The sequence below is a fragment of the Erpetoichthys calabaricus genome, chromosome 5 (assembly GCF_900747795.2).
Source record: "Erpetoichthys calabaricus chromosome 5, fErpCal1.3, whole genome shotgun sequence".
Lineage (NCBI taxonomy): Eukaryota > Metazoa > Chordata > Cladistia > Polypteriformes > Polypteridae > Erpetoichthys > Erpetoichthys calabaricus.
In genome coordinates this window covers 185,454,473-185,462,513 of record NC_041398.2, presented here as the reverse complement: position 1 = coordinate 185,462,513, position 8,041 = coordinate 185,454,473, and the positions used below count along the sequence as shown (strand labels likewise).

Sequence of the window (8,041 nt, the reverse complement as noted above, 5' to 3'; positions counted from 1 at the left end):
CTGGGCATCCTGGCCGGGCATGAACCCTAGCCGGGTACCACAGTAGTTTGTAACTCCTTATGATCTACAGTTTTTGGCATTCACATCGAGATTTGGATTAACCCAAGAACAATTCAGCTTGTTGTTATTTCATTTTGTTTATTTTTCCCAATAGTTATATCTTTTTTTATATCATAATAACACAATACTACATTAAGAAAAGAGAATGGCAGTTAGTTAAGCAAGAATTCAAAATGATAAGAAAAACTGTGATACGTGAAAATATTTTGATTTGAAATTTTTAGTAGTACTAGGGTGTTGTACCGTGTTAGCCATTGTGAATGTAGAGAAAAGCCAAGCAAAATGACACCTTTTATTGGCTAACTAAAAAGATTACAATATGCAAGCTTTCAAGGCAACTCAGGCCCCTTCTTCAGGCAAGATGTAAGATTTGAAATTTTAAAAGTTAATTATATATGCTACAGTCCAAAATAAATGAGAATTGTCAGCCGATGGTTATCAGGTGATAGGCTTTAGCCTTCGTTTGACTAAGCTGAACAGAAGTTCAGAATATTCTGAGAAAGCTGAAGTACGAAGCAACTTATTGATTCCCATAGGAATATAACTTTGAGCTTGTGATAATGATTCTGTGACATTTTCTGTATTTTGAGAAAACTGTAAAATGTCATGGCGCTCTGGTAACAGAGATGAAAGTAAGTAAGCCAGGTGGTTTATGTGTGTGCTCATTTGATCACCGTTTTTTCAGCTGACGAACACTTGCCACAGACCTCCTTTTCTCAGCTACTGCATTTTAAATCGTAAATGGACAGTTTTTCAAAAAGTTTTCTCTCCAGCAAGACATCTTTTTTCTTTAATTTTTTTCAATTTAGGATATACAGTATAATCTATAAACAATGTAAAATGGAGAAACTGAGCCACTTGGGAATGTTCTGCTGTTGATGATTGGACTGCTTGAAAATGTAACCCACTCAAGTTGTATGATTCTTTGTATTGCTTTATATCTGCTGCTATTGGTTTTGATGATAATTAATATACTTTTTAAATGAAAGCTGAAAGGCAGGGTCTCTGTCTGAGTGCTGCTAGCATTGCTTGGATATTAGATTGTTCATTCCTTGTCTAATAGTGCTCCATTAATTTCATAATATGATGCCCTTGTGAAACCCTCTACTGGTGGAAAACTGGGATGAAGTAAAGGTTTGAAAGTAAAGTCAGTGACCAGCCTGCCATCAAGGTACTGGGGGTGAAATATAAGGTGTACAACATGGACAGTGAGAAAAGTAAAAGGTTACAGGTAACAGTTACATTGCTAGTTTAGATATTTCTTCCTAATCCCCCATTTAAGAGGTTAGTTGGTACCTTTCATGTTAAATACATGTCATAGGTGATCTGATAATACAAAAATACAAAGAACAACATTGTTTAGTAAACCTAGATCACAGAGACTCAGCATAAGAACACTTGATAATCTTGAGTTATAGATAAATATTATGTGTAAACCTTTTTACTGAGGCATTTAGCATACTTCAAGTAGTACATTGCTCAAGCTATGCACCTGTGATACAAGTAATTAAAGAAAGCTGATGTGAAAAGGAACACAAAGAAAAAGTAAAAATGGCTAAATTTCCAAGGTGTACTCCCCAATTACTGCTATGAGCCAACACAAAATTTTATCAACAAGAAATAATGCTTTGGCAACACTATTCAATCACTTGCAATTGACACTTGCACATCACAGGTGGTTCTTCTGGTTTAAATGGTCCAGAGACCAGAAGGAATGAAAATGGAGGCAGATTAGAGACAGGGGCAATTTTCCTGTTTCAGGTTGTTTTTTCCTGGAAAAAAAATGGCAAACAAGTAAGCTGCAGTTGAACCTCAAAATCCTGGAAATGTATGTATCCTGGAAATTGTTCCCCATAAGGTTTCCAACATGCTCTTGCATGTGACAGCCGCTTATTAGTGGACCAATACTCACATTCACTGAGAATTACTACTGAAAAAAAAATTACTGAAGATTGAACATGGAAAAAGATTAGATGGAATCATAAGCAAAATATTGACAAAGAGCTTAATGTTTATCTGATGCTCATGATCCCACAGTCAATACTAAAGGTCTCTTTTCTTGGCTTCTGTGTGAGATGCATTGACTTTATGATCCAATGGCAAACACTAACTTCTACTAAATGATTTATTTGTGACAAACAAACTGCTCAAAACATGTTTGCTAACATCTACCAACAAATTGAATTTTGAAAGTTATCTTCTTCAATGCAAGGTATGAAAGGTTTAGCTTATTTTTGACTGTACTTTATATATATATTGTAAAATAAAAAACAGCATCTCTTTTACACCACTGTACTACAATTCTCTGTACTCCTTAGGTGTCTTGATGCTTCTGGAGACCTGTCTAAAGGTTAGTTAAATTGTGGAGTGAAGACAGAAAACTGGCAACTCAGATGCAAATGAAAGATGTGTTCAAAATAGAGAAAGGTCAATAAAAAGGCAACTGGAAAAAGGAGAGAAAGTAATGCGGTCGTAAATACCTTGTGGGGTCAAAACACAGCAAGTACAAAACAGGAATAATGGTGTTAAATGAAAAAAACTGGGAAGGAGCCAAGGGGCTATATGAGACAAGGAAATCAGAAAAGCTTCAGAAAGAGAGAGCCTGAAGAAAAAATTCCAAAAAAGGGAAACAAGTTAATAAAAAGCACTTTATTACTTTATGCCGTAATTGTCATGGGTTCTGGGCAGGTGAGCGGACCTCTTTTTTATTATAAATATTGAATGTTAGAGGAAATTGACTGGAGCAGAGACACAACAGCATGTAAAGCTATCAGGAAGTTGTTTGCAATTATATTTTGATGTTTTTAATTTATTCTGACATGCTATTCATTTTTATTTCTTCTTTTAAGAATTATTTTTTTTACCATATTCTGTTATTACATTGTCATTTTGTGTCTGGGTTTTCCTTTAGGCACTGGCATTCTATGCGGGGAACTTAATGACCATGGCCATGGACTCAAGACAAAAGACAGCAGTGTGGGCAGAAAACCTTGACTAAACATAGGGAAGACCTGTGCTAGAGGCTTAGGTTCATATGTTTATTTTGCTTTAAATCTTTGCCCACATTTATTTCTAAAATTTGCTAACATTACTAACAACAATATCAACTTAATTTGCAGGGCCATCACTAAAAATATCAATGAAAAAGAACATGATCCAAATACACCTTGTGATACCATGATGAATTCATACAGTAGCTGAATAAATTAACAAGGTTAATTTTTATAACTTTTCCCTTTTTATTACTTATAATGTTAATGAAAATCTTATGAATTTTGCTTTGAAATATCATTCTACAATGAATCAATCACATCTCTTTTGTAGAGTGGGTGTTATGAAATAGGTTTGATTAAAATGTTTTGTTCCTTTGCTTTTATGTTTTTCTGAACTTTTCCATACCCAATTTGGGTTTTGAAGTACGCAGATTTCAATTTTGATAATAATTTTCTGTTATAAAATGTATTGAACCCTTTCGGCCCAGACATCCTATTACTAGTACATATATATGCAGCCATTTTTGTAAAGCACAGGTACGTTTTTAGCCGTTGGAACTGGGCATGCTACTATTAGCGCAGACTGGAGAGACTGGCATACGGTCCACGAAACACGGAGGTGAAAATGGACATTTCCGCACTGTGCACACCACTTTCAGTTTTTTTTCCTCAAGAAGATTGAAGTAATTGGCAGCTATTGTATAATAATAGTGATATTTTTTTTGTTTTTTCATTTTTCAACTTCCTAGACACACCAAACATACAATATCTCACAAAATACTTTTTCCTATAAAAACAGAAAATCCAGGGCCGAAAGGGTTAAAATGGTTCAGTTATTTCAGTGTTGTTTTCCAATACCATTTTGTTTACATTGGGTGCCACCATTTTGTGGAGCAGTGTCTACGCTGTTACTAGGGGCTCATGCCAGGAGGTATAAACGTGGGATGTCACTGGTGCAATGTGTTTAAGGTCAGCTCAATGCAATTGGTACCCAAGATTATGGGTAACGTCCTCGAGACTTTGCATGCAAATTTTGTCTGTTTTGTTTTTACCTGGTTTTTGAACTTTTGCTACGACTTTCATCTTTGATTTAGGATTTTGTTTTTGGTTTCGATGACATGACGTGTTGATCTTCCAATATCAACCTTTGCATGATTATTTCAACTGTGTTTTATCTAACTACCGTCTTCTATTTAAATGTGCCCTCTTCCATTTAGGGTAGAACAGTGTGGAGTGAGCAAGATATATTGTTTAACATTTAGACTGGGAACGTTTTAACTTTATGTGTTTAGTGTGGAGCGAATGCAACTGTTGTTTTGAAAATAAGCCTTCTAGTCCTGAATGTGGCAGAGCACCAGTGACATGTGGATGATGAACGAGGACCTGTACTAGTAAAGAGGAAGAGGAACCGACATCCCACTTCATGGCCTTATCCTTTACTGGCTTCTTACAGGTAAAAATTGTAAACTTTTTTAACAATTCATGCTGTTAAAATTTGTTTGACTCTGCTTTTAGAACATTCTTCACCACAGAAGCTTTTATGTTTTCTTTTTTAAATCACAGACGTTTTTAATACAAAAAAATTGGTCTTTTCAGCCAGTGGGGATCCTTGGACTTGCTGGATTTGTTTTCACATAAAACCTCTAGTCCATGGACTAAATTCAAACACCTTTATATTTGGATGGCATTTTTTGAAAATGTCCTAATGTATTTAACTGGAATAAATGAACTGTTTGCTATAAGTGGTATAATAGGCAAGACTTCAATTAGTCTTTTTGTAATTCTTTTGCAGTATATACTCCAGTGCTTTGTTTGCTTTCTTCAATAGCTGCTCTCAATAGATAAACCTTTCTAAAAGTTCCCCTTTCTCTCACTTTCTATTTTAAATGCCCAATTTTGTCTATCTGAAACCTCTAATCCTTGTTACCACAGTCTTGTATTCTGCATTTCACTGCTCATTTGCTTGTTATTTCATGTTGATCCTTTTAGGTCAAGGGCTTTTCCGCTACTTTCCTCCTACAGTCGCAATTTTTAACACACTTTGGCATGTTCTGTCCTCACACTAAGTGCATTGCTCTTATTTAACTTAAGCTGAAAAGAAAATAAATGTAAAAATTATGTAACAGAGAAGCCAATGTTATTAAAAATCTCAATGGAAAAATGTAATGATTAAATAACACATTTTTCTTTCCTATCCTGTAAATATTACATTTTGGACATTTACTTGGGGGGTGTGACAGTGTAGTGTTTTGTTGTACTACCTTAACGCTCCAGGGTCTTAGACTGCGAGCCATTTAGGCATTAAACCGATGTGGACTTGAAATGTTTTCTCCATTTCTGAGTGGGTTTTCTCTGGCTACTCTGTTTTTCTCTCACATTCAAATGGCATGTAATGACGACTGTGAATAAGGCTGATCTGAATGTGTGCCCTTGGAGTGCCATCAGGGATTGGTTTAAGTTTGCTGTACTTTTATAATGGATAAAGCATGTTTCCAATTCTGTCGGATCTTAGTGCAGTGTTTTTTTTTTTTTTAATATATTTTATTAATTTTTATTGTAATCATTCCATACAAATAGATCAATTTATAACCAAACAAATTAAAGACAAATCAAACCCCACCCCTGAATAGGAGAGCTTAGCTAAAGGAGAATTGCTTAGGGCTTTTTAATAAGATTACATTAAGCAAAGGAAAGGGAGAAATAAATATATATGTAAATAAGAGATGGAGAAGGGAATTAAATGCGGTAATAATTATTTCTCTTATTCTAAAAGAATATTGAGCAGATCCTGCCAGGTTTTGAAAAAATTTTGTACAGATCCTCTAACTGAGAATTTGATTTTTTCCAATTTCAAATAATAAAAAACATCGGTTTCCCACTGACTTATCAGAGGAGAGTTAGGATTCTTCCAATTTAACAGAATAAGTCTGCGTGCCAAAAGTGTAGTGAATGCAATCACCGTTTGCTTGTCCTTTTCCAATTCAAGTCCGTCTGGAAGAACACCGAACACAGCTGTTAGTGGGTTAGGAGGGATTGTGACCCCAAGGCTGTCTGAAATGCACTTAAAAATTTTTGTCCAAAATGATGTTAATTTGGTGCAAACCCAGAACATGTGACCCAGTGAGGCAGGAGCTTGGTTGCAGCATTCACAGGTTGGATCTTGCCCTGGAAACATTTTGGACAGTTTTAAGTGAGACAGATGAGCTCAATACATAATTTTTAGTTGAATAATTCTATGCTTTGCGCATATGGAGCTCGAGTGATTTCTCTGCTTTGCTACCTTCCACTCCTTTTCTGATATATTGATTAAGAGATCTTCTTCCCAATGTCCTCTTGGATCTTTGAAAGGTAGGGACTCTAATAGGATTTTAAATATTGCGGAAATGGTGTTTAATTCCTCGGCAATGAGCAGTATTTTTTCCAGCATTGTGGAGGGTGCAAGGTGGGGAAAATCGGGCAATATCTGTTTAACAAAATTTCTAATTTGAAGATAGTGAAAGAAATGTGTAGCTGGGAGGTTGAATTTTGAACGTAATTGTTCAAAAGATGCAAATATGTTGTTTATATAAAGATCTCTGAGCATTTTAATCCCAAAACTTTTCCAGGTATTAAAAACTGGATATGTTTGCGAGGGTTGAAAGAGGTGGTTTTCTTGCAGAGGTGCCACCAATAAAAGATTTTCCATCTTAAAATGCTTTCTAATTTGGTTCCATATTCTAAGTGAGTAAAGCACAATTGGGTTATTAGTATATTTGCGATAACTTGCATTTATTGGAGAGCAGAGCCGGGAGTATAAAGAAGTACTACAGGATTTTATTTCTATTGCGGACCAGGCCTGAGTATGTTCATTTATTTGTGTCCTGGTTTTTATGGCTTGTATGTTTGCTGCCCAGTAATAAAACTGAAAATTAGGTAGAGCCATGCCACCTTCTGCCTGAGGTCTTTGTAGGGTTGCTCTTCGGATACGTGGGTGTTTTGAGTTCCAAATGAATGAGGTTATTGTTGAATCTAATTGCTTAAAAAATGATTTATTGATATATATTGGAATGTTTTGAAATAAAAAAAGAAGTTTAGGAAGAATATTCATCTTAACAATGTTAATTCTTCCGGCTAGAGTGAGATAAGGGGTTGACCATCTATCCAGGTCTTGCTTAATTTTTTCCATACAGACGGCAAAATTTTGTTGATAAAGAGCTTTATGTTTACTTGTGATATTTACCCCTAGGTATTTAAACTGATCTGCTATGGTAAAAGGTAGGGTGTCCGATCTGATATTATATGCTTGTGAATTCACTGGAAAGAGTATACTTTTATTCAGATTAATTCTAAGACCAGATATCTTTTGAAATTCTGTTAGTGCTGTTAGAACTGCAGGCCCATATCATCTGCATATAGAGAAATTTTCTGTTCCAGTCCTTCTCTGACAATCCCCTTTATCTGATAAGAATTTTGACAGTGAACCGCCAGTGGTTCAATGGCGATTGCAAACAGCAGTGGTGACAAGGGACATCCTTGTCTGGTGCCACGTTCTAGTTTAAAGTAGTCTGAGCAAATGTTATTAATACAAACTGAAGCTTCTGGACTGGTATACAGTAGTTTGATCCATGCACAAATATTCGGGCCAACCCAAATTTCTCCAATGCAGTGAAAAGGTTAGTTCCATTCAATCATATCAAATGCTTTTTCTGCGTCTAATGATAATAATATCTCTGGGGTGTTTGATTTTGGCTGGTGAATATATAACATTAAACAAGCGTCGGAGATTGGAAGATAGATGTCGGCCTTTAATAAATCCAGTTTTGATCCTGTGATATTACCGAGGGCCAGCACTTTCTCCATCCTTCTAGCTAGAATTTTTGAGAGTATCTTAACATTCATTCATTATTCAGGACGTGAAATTGGTCCTTAGTGCAGTGTTTGACACAGCTGAACAAGATATCCTCATCAATCGAGTTGAACAAGAGGTTGGAATTAAGGATATGGCACTT

The 8,041-nt window shown here is 35.6% G+C and overlaps 1 long non-coding RNA gene across 2 annotated transcripts; it reads left to right on the top strand.

Annotated features, from left to right (window-relative positions):
* Positions 1 to 2,134: 2,134 nt before the first annotated feature.
* On the top strand, positions 2,135 to 7,697 carry LOC114652102 (uncharacterized). Of its 2 annotated transcripts, XR_003716296.2 has the most exons (4): positions 2,135 to 2,272; positions 2,379 to 2,748; positions 2,972 to 3,088; positions 3,180 to 7,697. It is a non-coding gene; the product is annotated as an uncharacterized LOC114652102 (long non-coding RNA). The 2 variants fall into 2 exon arrangements; XR_003716294.2 differs by having other exon boundaries at positions 2,972 to 7,697.
* The last annotated feature ends 344 nt before the right edge of the window (positions 7,698 to 8,041 follow it).